Raw genomic sequence first — 12486 nt, 5'->3', positions numbered from 1 at the left:
GAGAGCGTGAGAAAATCAGAGAATTATTTTCAGTCTTGGACCAACGTAAGGATGAATCTATTGAGAGGACATTTAAAGGTGTGGCAAAGAACTTTAGGGAAGCATTTACAGAGCTCGTGCAAGGCGGCCATGGTTCTCTCGTAATGATGAAGAAAAAGAAGGCTGGTGAGGTTGATGATGATGATCATGATGATGATGGATATCGAGATTCAGAATCTGATGGAAGATAAGAGAAGTACATAGGTGTTAAAGTGACGGTTTCATGTACGGGGCAAGGTGAGACACAATCAATGAAGCAACTCTCTGGCGGGCAGAAAATAGTTGTAGCATTGACATTGATCTTTGCAATCCAGCGCTGTGACCCTGCTCCATTTTATCTTTTTAATGGAATAGATGCAGGACTTGATCCCCAGTACAGAACTGCTGTTGGTAATATGATTAAGCGCCAGGCAGACACTGCAACCACATAGTTTATAACAACAACATTCAGGCCAGAGCTCGTAAAAGTTGCAGATAAGATATATGGTGTAACACACAAAAACAGAGTCAGTCGTGTTGATGTCATAACAAAAGAAGATGCGCTCTACTTCATTGAGCAGGATCAGAGCCACCAACGCGAGTAACAATTTACCTCTTTTGTACGAACGCCTGTATATTCTTTCAGACAGTATATGTATAATTGTTTGGAGAAGAATCCAGACGCTTGACCGCAGAAAACGAGGAGAGAATTATTCTATGCTCAAATGCTCTCGATGAAAGCCGTGGCAAAGAATTGCAACTTTGTTGCGATAAAGTTTTAGTAGACTATTTGAAAATCTCAGTTTTTGTCACGATGTATCAATATTTTCCAGTGATCTAAAAGAGTTGATTGAGGAATAATGGGATGGAAATCCATGTGTTAGGCCAATCTTTTCTGCGATTATTGTTCGTCCAAATGAAATAAGACTCTTATGTGTCAAATAGAACTTGCTGGCATTGATCGTATAAGTTCTAATCCGTTGTCAACTAAAGAAAATAAGGCGCACGTCTTTGACACCTAACATTAGATAATTTTCAGAATGAAATAGTACACTTGCTAACAGATGGCAGATCATCTACAACTTCCCATATTTTAGGCATGAAATAAGCAAATAGAAGCAGTCCCAGATTCGAAGGCATAAATTCAGTGGATAAAGAATGAAGTGGCAGCGGGAATTGGACATTTGGCAGTAGTTATCTCCATCCGACAACAAAAACCTCAACTATTCGAGGTTCTTTCTAGAGATCTTTCGACGAACAAATTCACCGGCAACATCAGCAGCTCATGACATATAGCAACAGATCCTTTACTAATGTCCAGTTCTGATCCTGTGGAAATCTGCGCTCTAGTATTTGTCTTTTAATTAGCCAATGATCAGAGGATTTTTAGGGACACGGTTCTGTTTTAGAATAGAAGAAAACGCTCTTTCCTATTTTTGTAATTGCAGTTGAAACAGCACCTTTGCTGTTGGACCGATTCGTTTTTTCCTTAGCAGATTTTTATTTTTTAAGAGAGGAGAGTTAGTCAGGGGAGATTTTCTGAGTGCTGAGAGTGCTGGAGAACAGAGCTTTCAATGTACAGTTTTTGGCAGGGATTTTTAATGAAAATTTCACAGCTCTGATTTCTGAGATCCCTGTGGCATGATGATTTAGCATTAGTTTTTTCTCTTGTTTCATATGTAATCTGTTATGTTTCATTTCACTACATGATCATTTCTGATTGAACAAATGAAGTGTTTAGGTAAGAATTCATGCCTGCCATGCTCTGCCTATAAGTTTGTTCATGTTTAAATGTTTTCTACTGTTTAAGGAGGATTCAAAGTTATTGTTTGCCCTCCTTAGCTCCTCACCAGTCTTGCCATCCCATTTAAAATCTAGATTTGATGCTAAATGTCTTGTCTACCTTGCCTCAGTCGATAACCTGTGTTGTTCATTATATTTCTCTGTTTCAAGCTGTGATTTTGCCCATGCAGCGCAGAAAAACCCCGTCATTTTATTAAAAAACCCCAAATCAATCTTTCTAATCAGTTTACTAGCCTAATATCAGTGTTACCTTGTTGGTCATCTCATCCCATTGAAGATCTGCCGAGATTGACCGGAGAGAGCCTTCTCCTACCCCGTAGGGCTAGCTACGGGGCTGAATGGTTTGATGTTGCCTTGAGGTTTACCTTTCTCAGCCTGAGGTGAAATCTCAAGCGCTAACATACTGGCGACCATACTGGGGAGAACATTCAATTTGTTGATTGTCTTGTCCCAGTACATGCAATCAAGGTGCAGATCTGATGCTGATGGTGGACAACAGTCAGACACTTATGCAGGCTGAACCATTCACCTGGCGACTCCAACTCGATCCAGACATTCCAACGCATGCTGATCTGTTCATGCAATGGTAGGGTATGTGGCAGACCCTGCACTTTGTGAAGCTCTAAACGGAGTTAGAGAGTGGTTAGTAGATATTGAAATTAATGAAGAATTTTTCAGTATTTTCCTTCAATGTTTGAAATCTCCGAAGCTTCATCTTGAAAGCAAAACTAGATTTTGTGAGTTAGTTGTTGAAAGAGTTGAAAATGAGATTCAGTATCTCGACGAGCAGATCCAGTCATATGATTTCCAAGACCCTAAAAAGTTCTTGGAAATCCTTCCTCATTCGAAACAAGAAATAACAGACTTGCCTATAGAAGTTTACATTGACAGTGTGCAGCTGGAAGTATGCATCACAGAGTTGGGGCAGCCAACAGAGTCCGGCTTCCGTGATTCTATTGCGGCATACATGGACACATTTTTCAGTTTGATTGATATATCAGGCTATCTTGTATGTGACCAAGGTCATTACTTACATGAAGGGCTCCCAGCAATTGCATCTGTGTCCTAGTGGAAGCATTCTCAAGCGGCAGCATCATTCTCAGGTTTACTTGAATGGTTAATTTGGCACTTTAGTATTACCTGATATATTGTTAGTACAGCTGACTAGAGTAGATGTTGTAAATAAATAAGCAGCCATAAGGGCAGCATCTTGTTTTAGTTTGCTTGAAGTTTGTTTCAGTTCAGTTTCAGTGTGAAAATTGAGTCAAGAGTTGTGTTGATGATGACTCCATTGCCCAATGGGTGGAAGCACTGTCTGCTCTCCCAAAGTTCTGCGGTTCTTGGCACCTCCACTGACCGGCAGCTGCCATCCCAAGTGGAGCCGAAGTTAGACTCCGTCTCATGTCAGAGATTGATTCTTCTTCAAAACCCTGTTTTGAAGAAGAAATCATTAATGTGTTGTTTTAGATTATGTAATTTATCTCCAGCTCTTCAAAAGGGAGCAGCTTCCTCAGCTCCTATCTCTGCAAAAGCGCAAACCTTGTCTGCAAGCATTTGAGCAGACCAGTTTGATGACCGAGACCCAGAGGAAGCACAAGAGTTCATTCTTCAATTGGTGGTACTTTGGAATGTCCAGTGGCTTGGTTGTGTCTATATCTGTCCTCATGTACAGTCAAGAAAATGTTGGATGGGGTTTGGGGTTTTGTATCCCAACCATGGCAATGGCAATAGCACTCTCTGTTTTCATGTGTGGGACAAGGTTGTACAGACATAAACTGCCTGGTGACAGTCCGTTCACTGGAATTGCCCAAGTCTTTGTAGCCAGTATCCGTAAATGGAATGTCTCTGTTCCTCCTCTGGGAGAAAAGAAAATATATGTTATTCAAGAAGAACAGCTTTTAAAGGGTGAAAAGAGTAGAGAGCTTTTGCCTACAAATCAACTAAGGTTTCTTGACAAGGCAACTGTGGCGGTTGATTTAGATTACAAGCATAAAGACATTAACTGGAGACTATGCACAGTTACACAGGTTGAAGAGGTGAAACTTGTTCTAAGATTGTTACCCATTTGGATGGCTTGTTTGATGTATGGGGTTGTCTTTGCACAATCCCCAACATTCTTGCCTGTGTATGATCACATCTTTGTTCCAGTGGCCAGAAAAAATAACCAAAAACGAGCGTGGTATAACACTGCTTCAGAGGATAGGTATTGGTATATTTACTTCCATTCTTTCTATGACTGTTGCTGCCTTGACAAGAATGAAAAGGCTCCAAGTGGCAAAGGATAATGGATTGGAAGATATGCCCCATGCCACGATTCCATTGAGAATTTTTTGGTTGCTTCCACAATACATACTATTTGGTATATCAGATGTTTTTACAATGATTGGACTGCAAGAGTACTTTTATGATCAGATGCCTGACACAATGAGAAACTTAGGTATCGCTCTCTATTTGAGTGTTTTCGGCATAGGTAGTTTCTTGAGCAGTTTTTTATATTTCTATTCTTGAGGAACTAAGTAGCAGAGGGAAGAAGCAGAGCTGGTTTGCTGACAACCTGAACAGAGCTCATTTGGACTACTTTTATTGGTCTCTGGCTGCACTGAGTGCACTGTTCCTATGCATCTATGTTGCATTTGCTAGCTGCTTCATATATAAGAAAGTAGAAATCGATATTTGCCATGATGATGAAGAAACAACCTAATAGGCAAAGATATCGATTCCTCGATAATTCGATTATGTATTCCCTTGCACTGTTTATGTGGATCGTATTTCCGAAAGAAATGGATCGCACCATAATCTTGACGCATTTTTTGTGGCTTGTGTAACTTGGATTGCACATTACCATGATTCTGAGGCAATATTTTATGTATCTCACTTGCTCCATCTCCGTGGAAGCGATCTGAATTGATGATCATATTTGTATCCAGCTCATTACAGTGGCTTGTTACAATTGGGCACTGCATTCATGGTTATTACTGTGATCGCATGCTCAGAGTCTATAAATTTGTGGTTCTTGCTCGCATCACTCTCTGGTTCGTTGGCATACATTGCGGTATATAACATTGAATAAACAATCGGAGAAGATGTGCAGAGCGATCAACTTGTTTTACCTCCGAATTGCTTAGTTGGAGAGCGTGAGAAAATCAGAGAATTAATTTTCAGTCTTGGACCAACGTAAGGATGAATCTATTGAGAGGACATTTAAAGGTGTGGCAAAGAACTTTAGGGAAGCATTTACAGAGCTCGTGCAAGGCGGCCATGGTTCTCTCGTAATGATGAAGAAAAAGAAGGTTGGTGAGGTTGATGATGATGATCATGATGATGATGGATATCGAGATTCAGAATCTGATGGAAGAGTAGAGAAGTACATAGGTGTTAAAGTGAAGGTTTCATGTACGGGGCAAGGTGAGGCACAATCAATGAAGCAACTCTCTGGCGGGCAGAAAACAGTTGTAGCATTGACATTGATCTTTGCAATCCATCGCTGTGACCCTGCTCCATTTTATCTTTTTAATGGAATAGATGCAGCACTTGATCCCCAGTACAGAACTGTTGTTGGTAATATGATTAAGCGCCAGGCAGACACTGCAACCACACAGTTTATAACAACAACATTCAGGCCAGAGCTCGTAAAAGTTGCAGATAAGATATATGGTGTAACACACAAAAACAGAGTCAGTCGTGTTGATGTCATAACAAAAGAAGATGCGCTCTACTTCAATGAGCAGGATCAGAGCCACCAATGCAAGTAACAATTTACCTCTTTTGTACGAAGGCCTATATATTCTTTCAGACAGTATATGTATAATTGTTTGGAGAAGAATCCAGACACTTGACCGCAGAAAACGAGGAGAGAATTATTCTATGCTCAAATGCTCTCGATGAAAGCCGTGGCAAAGAATTGCAACTTTGTTGCGATAAAGTTTTAGTAGACTATTTGAAAATCTCAGTTTTTGTCACGATGTATCAATATTTTCCAGTGATCTAAAAGAGTTGATTGAGGAATAATGGGATGGAAATCCATGTGTTAGGCCAATATTTTCTGCGATTATTGTGCGTCCAGATGAAATAAGACTCTTATGTGTCAAATAGAGCTTGCTGGCATTGATCGTATAAGTTCTAATCCGTTGTCAACTAAAGAAAAATAAGGCGCACGTCTTTGACACCTAACATTAGATAATTTTCAGAATGAAATAGTACACTTGCTAACAGATGGCAGATCATCTACAACTTCCCATATTTTAGGCATGAAATCAGCAAATAGAAGCAGTCCCAGATTCGAAGGCATAAATTCAGTGGATAAAGAATGAAGTGGCAGCGGGAATTGGACATTTGGCAATAGTTATCTCCATCCGACAACAAAAACCTCAACTATTCGAGGTTCTTTCCAGAGATCTTTCGGTGAACAAATTCACCGGCAACATCAGCAGCTCATGACATATAGCAACCGATCCTTTACTAATGTCCAGTTATGATCCTGTGGAAATCTATGCTCTAGTATTTGTATTTTAATTAGCCAATGATCAGAGGATTTTTAGGGACACGGTTCTGTTTTAGAATAGAAGAAAACGCTCTTTCCTATTTTTGTAATTGCAGTTGAAACAGCACCTTTGCTGTTGGACCGATTCGTTTTTTCCTTAGCAGATTTTTATTTTTTAAGAGAGGAGAGTTAGTCAGGGGAGATTTTCTGAGTGCTGAGAGTGTTGGAGAACAGAGCTTTCAATGTACAGTTTTTGGCAGGGATTTTTAATGAAAATTTCACAGCTCTGATTTCTTAGATCCCTGTGGCATGATGATTTAGCATTAGTTTTTTCTCTTGTTTCATATGTAATCTGTTATGTTTAATTTCACTACATGATCATTTCTAACTGAACAAATGAAGTGTTTAGGTAAGAATTCATGCCTGCCATGCTCTGCCTATAAGTTTGTTCATGTTTAAATGTTTTCTACTGTTTAAGGAGGATTCAAAGTTATTGTTTGCCCTCCTTAGCTCCTCACCAGTCTTGCCATCCCATTTAAAATCTAGATTTGATGCTAAATGTCTTGCCTACCTTGCCTCAGTCGATAACCTGTGTTGTTCATTATATTTCTCTGTTTCAAGTTGTGATTTTGCCCATGCAGCCCAGAAAAACCCCGTCATTTTATTAAAAAACCCCAAATCAATCTTTCTAATCAGTTTACTAGCCTAATATCAGTGTTACCTTGTTGGTCATCTCATCCCATTGAAGATCTGCCGAGATTGACCGGAGAGAGCCTTCTCCTGCCCCGTAGGGCTAGCTACGGGGCTGAATGGTTTGATGTTGCCTTGAGGTTTACCTTTCTCAGCCTGAGGTGAAATCTCAAGCGCTAACAGAACTTATGGGAGCCATCCACAATATCCTCAATATTTTCTTCAATATCCTCCATACCCAAATCCATGTTATCCCTACCATTCACCTCCACCACAACCAAAAGCCCAACTACATCCATCTCAAATATCCACTCCCACTCAACTACCTGTACCACCATTTCCAAACCCACACATTGAAGTAGCTCAGCCCACTTACAATGCTGAGGTACAATAATTCCAAACATCTCCTCTCGAGCTCAATGGTATTCACCATAGCTCGGGAAGAGTATTGCAAAAAAAATATTATCTTAATATCATTGAAGGTCCAAATCTAGAAGAAGAAGATTCAAATGAGAATACCAAAGGATCATGGCTACATTTGATGAAGAGTAGACGCCAAAATCGGAGATTTGGAAATCTCCCTCATGGTTACCATCAAATCCCCCATGTGTTCAAGAGAACTATCAGCAAAAAGAGGAAGATTTGAAGGTCATGGAAGAAGAAGACATCCAATATGATCCAAATCAGCAAGTGGCCTAGGGGCATCACAACTATATTGAAATATGGTTCTAGACAGTCATTAAGTTGCAACAATACCCTCTTCTTCAAATGTGCTTGATATCATCAAAGTCAAATAATTTAATATCTCAAATTCAGGTACATGTCAAAGCATACATCTCAAGCCTACACATCAGTTTTTCTGTCATCTTGACGTGCACATGGCTCCATTGGAAGTATTCTTATACTTGAAAGTGATTTTATTTTTCAAGTAGAGTAGGGTAGAAAAAACTAAAAAATGAAAAATAAGAGAAAACAAAAATCTGAAGCGAAAACCTCCTTTGAGGCACCTGAGATTGGCTCATTGATTGAAAACCTCCTTTGAGGCACCTGAGATTGGCTTATTGATTGAAAACCTCCATGAGGCGATCAGTGGGTTGGAAAAAAAAAAAGAAAAAAAGAGAAAAAAGAAAAGATCCTAGGTGAAAACCTCCTTTGAGGCGCCTAGGCAGACCTACTAGTTGAAAACCTTATTGAGGCAGCTAGTAGGCCTAAAAAAAAAAAAAAAAATTGCTCCATGTATCTCTCTGATGAATGCATGTGCTCTCCAACATCTGCAAGCAATAAAAACATGGTTGTACCAAAAGAAAAATTGGTCAAGACTAGTCAAAAGAAGTTAAATTTTGACTTTCTCCTCCTTGGCTCAAATGCTCCAAGGCCAAGTCCATACCAATCCATCACCCTCATCTATTTCCACCATCCACTCATCATTTCCAAACTTCTACCACTCATTTTCCTTGTTGTCCTAAAAAACTATAGGAATGCTCTATTTTACTATAGGAAATAGAAATACATAGAGCAGAAAACTATTTTTTCCATATCTTGCAAACCATGCATCCATTTGCCAAGTTGTTTCAGGGGAGATGCATATGGATTATGGTAACATGTTCAAGCAATTTCAGCAAATTCCAATGCATAGTTTTTGAGAAATCAGCCTCCATCACCTACAACCATTTTTGAATTTTCTCGATATCCATGCATCCATTTAAAAATTTGTTTCATGGGGAGATGAATATGGATGATGGTAACATGCCCAAGAAATTTTAGCAAATTCTAGTGCACGGTTTCCAAGAAATCGACCTCCATCACCTTCAGCCATTTTTAGTTTTTCTTGAGATTCGTGCATCCATTAGCCAAGAATTTTTTATGGGGAGGTGCATAATGATGATGGCAATATGCTCATAAAATTTCAAGTCAATCCATTCTACCATTTGGGAGATATGGACAAAATAAGTCTGCTACAATAGGTTGTCCTGAATTACTACAGGATCTCTACAGTAAGGCCGAGAAGAAGCTACAAGAGGCAATATGATGGATAAATGGGTCAAAAGGTCAGGTATTCTTCAAGGAAGGTTGATATAGGTCCCCAAACACCTTCACATCAACAAGAAGACAGCCCATCAACAAAATAAGTTCAACAAAAAAAAGGCATTCATGAAAATGTACCTGACTCATGAACAGCACAACAACATCAACTCAGCAGCAGCATGCATGTCTCTCCAACAACCAATAGGCAGGTACAGGTATGCAATATTATTGACCTCTTCTCTTGAGCATATTATAGTTAGAATTTTTTTGTCAATGCATGAGAGATGAGGTTTTATAAGCTAAAGATGGGTTAGCAATCTCATCCACCTTCAACTAGTTAATTGCAGCTCACTCCTTCACTCATGCAATGTTGAAAAGTCAAAATTATGAAGGGTGATGATTTCAAGGAATGGGGACAACAATTGAAAGAATAAATTTTTGCAAAGGCCAAGTCACCATAGCACTCCAAGCCCTCCATCCACTTCATATTCACTATCATTCCATCATTCATCCATTCCATTCCATAATTTCAGGAACAAACCCTACACTCTGTCTCACCCTGAAATTTTCTTGAAAAAAAAAAAACAAACAAACAAACAGAGCATCCTCTCCATTCTCACAAACCTACACTACTCCCTTTGAGCCCTACCATCATCCTCCAAACCCTCTACATCATTTCTCATCACTCCCATACAGTTAAAAGGCTCTAAAAGAGAAGGAATTGTTGCTATAGGAAGAAAAAATGTTGCTACAAGAAGGAAGAAAGGAACAAATAGTGCTAAAACCAAAACAAACAAAAAAAGACAGTGCCTAAGAGAGACATAATCAAAACAGAGAACACCAAGTCCATTAGGCAATCATCTAGGCCACAAGAGAGAAGAAGAAGGCAACAAAAGGAAATGAGGCATTCACCATCAAAATAGAACTCAAACTATAGTGATGAAAAGAGTCTTTCCAAGAGGTCTCTAATCTCTTTGTAGCTTTTGTCCAAGGCCTAAAAGATATTTTGAAGGTTTCATGCGTATCCAAATGGTGGAACAAGGTAGTAGAAGGTTGATAAGGATGTGGAATACCTTACCAAAATAAAAATTATTCAAGAACCCATCTTGAATAAGGGTAAGAAGGCAAGCTAATGGTCTCAAGAAACAGTGATTTTTCTATGCACAAATAGATTTTTGGGCTTGTTCTTGCAGAACTTACAGCCAAGAATCTTAAGAGAAAGGACTGAGGAATGCATAAGAGAGAGGCCACCAAGGCCATCAATGAGGTCACTAAGTTGCTGATCCAAAATGGATCCTGAAACTCTCTAAGTCTTCATGAACTCTCTATAATTTATGCCAAAGATTAAAAATCTTGTGAAGATCAAGCTTATCAGAGGAATGCTCATGACAGTTGCTAACTGCAATCAGCGCGGATCAACGAGGGCCGTCGATCAAGCGTGCAGAGCAGTGGACCATGGTAACGCACGTTGTCACGAATTAGCAAATTCAGTGATGGTTTGAGTCAACGGGGGAGGAATCTGCAGGGCAAACCCCTCGAAGAAGGAGAGCCACATGCGCCTAGACCTGAAAAATCATGAAATGCAGCGGAAAGTGTTTCGGTTCCGTCCGAGGCGGGATTCCACAGAAACTGGCAGGATATCGAAAGGGCTTTGAGTAGTAAGCGGTTTAGACTGAGTCCCGCATGATGCCACATAGCGAGTGACACGCGTCCAGCGGAAGAGAGAGAAAACCGCTCACATCGGACGGGTAAATGTTGAGCAAGTTATCTGCCCGATATGTGTGATGACCGTAGGATCTGGAGGGTCCAGATCAACGGTGGAGATGTGACCCGATGAATGACCGGATTTGACGAAGTTATAAAGAAGATTGTGCGGGATTCTGAAGTCTAACATGGACGATGAGTTGGCAGAGATTCGTGTTTCGCAGGCATTCTTGGAGTAAATGGAAATAACGGTCATTTCAAACAATCGAGTGTTTCTGGTGAACCTAACATGCTCATCCATTAAAGGAATAGGTGGCCACCTCCCTATAAGGCATTATGCAATTACTGTAACTGCCGAAAGAAGGGATTCCAATAGACGGAGGTAGGGAACTAGGAAGCCGAGAAGCAGAAACAAACAGTGAAAAAGTAGATTGGCTTAAAAGCCACAGACTGACAGAGAGGAGAAGGGGCAACCCATGAAGCAGTAAGAAGGCCTGGAAGCAAAGAAACCAGAGCCGAGCTGACCTGAAGAAGCAAAGGCAGCAAGTGAGCCAGGGTTAAGACAAAGAAAGAGAGAGTACTCCAGAGAGTCTGTGTACTCTAGAGAGACTTGGGGGATCCAAGTACAGTCCTACTGATTGTATCTATTGTGTGAGACTCAAATTGAGCTCATTGTAATAGGCAGAGCCACTAGAGGTTGGAGGCAGAGCCGCAGAGCCAGAGAGCTCTAATAGACTTCTAAAGAGCCACGAGGCTGCAGTGAAGTTGCAGCACAGTAGGAGATCGAATGATCGAGCTGTGGCTGGTTGTCTGAGGTGTGTCGAAGATAGGAGAAGGAGTTCCAGAGACAAATGTAGAATTCTGAGGGAGTCAGAGAAGCCAAAAGCTCAAGAAGCTCAGAGCACTGACTGAAGGAGTCAAGTCCAGAGAAGCCTAGACCTGTCTGCAGAACAAGGACAACCAAGGGTAAGATGGCATTCTAAGCCCATTGGTTCAGCTGTAAACCAATGGAGTTAAGTGTAGCACTTGTAAAAGAATTGAAGCCATAATCCCAGAGAGTCTAATCGAGTTGATTAGAGCTCAAGGAGACGTAGCCCAAGATATCAGGGTGAACTCCATATTATATTGTTGTCTTATGGGTTTGTTGAATTGATGCTTTATTTACTATTATCTATGTTTCACATCAGCATAAGCAAATGAACATAAGCACTCAACAGTTAAAAACAAATACAAGCATACACCTATATTTTCAAGCATTTCTTAATTCCGCATTGGTTAATCATTAATATTTGGGAAAATTTAAAGCTTTGGAAGTGGGAGAGGCTCTTGTAAGTTAGACAAGAAGCCTAAGAGCCCCATTTTCAGATCAGGTGGTATCAGAGCTTCATATTGATTAACCCCACCTTCAATGAAGGTTGTATCAGAATGCTTGATTTATAGGGAAAAGACTGCTTGTCTGAAAGGTGTTTGGACAGTCAAGGATTGATTGCCTCATTGATTGTATGCTTGGTTGCAGAGTGACTATTGTTTGAGTTTGCAGAGGTGAAGGGAAAGCTATTGATAGCTCAGTCGAGGAAGGACAAGAAGGAAGAAGGGTTGAAGGCATTCTTCTATCCCAAAGGACCTCAGGGAAATCCTTGAAGCACCAAAGGTTGTTGCAAGGGGTTACTAAATAAGCTCTTTAATAATCTTGTTTGAATTTCTTTTGTGCATTTTGAAAATGACAACTTCTACAAGTGAGTTCTCAAATTCTTCTTGCTCCCCAA

At 40.2% G+C, this 12486-nt stretch overlaps 2 pseudogenes; both read left to right on the top strand.

Moving 5' to 3' along the window:
* Positions 1-290: 290 nt before the first annotated feature.
* On the top strand, positions 291-4526 carry LOC149144916 (protein NRT1/ PTR FAMILY 5.10 pseudogene; annotated as a pseudogene).
* Positions 4527-5240: 714 nt separating this feature from the next.
* On the top strand, positions 5241-5573 carry LOC149144915 (structural maintenance of chromosomes protein 3 pseudogene; annotated as a pseudogene).
* Positions 5574-12486: the final 6913 nt, after the last annotated feature.

The sequence above is a fragment of the Pinus tabuliformis genome, chromosome X, assembly GCF_031772625.1.
Source record: "Pinus tabuliformis cultivar Carrire ecotype Pingquan chromosome X, CPIR1, whole genome shotgun sequence".
NCBI lineage: Eukaryota > Viridiplantae > Streptophyta > Pinopsida > Pinales > Pinaceae > Pinus > Pinus tabuliformis.
The sequence above is the reverse complement of the archived record's forward strand: the minus strand, read 5'-3'. Positions and strand labels throughout refer to the sequence as shown.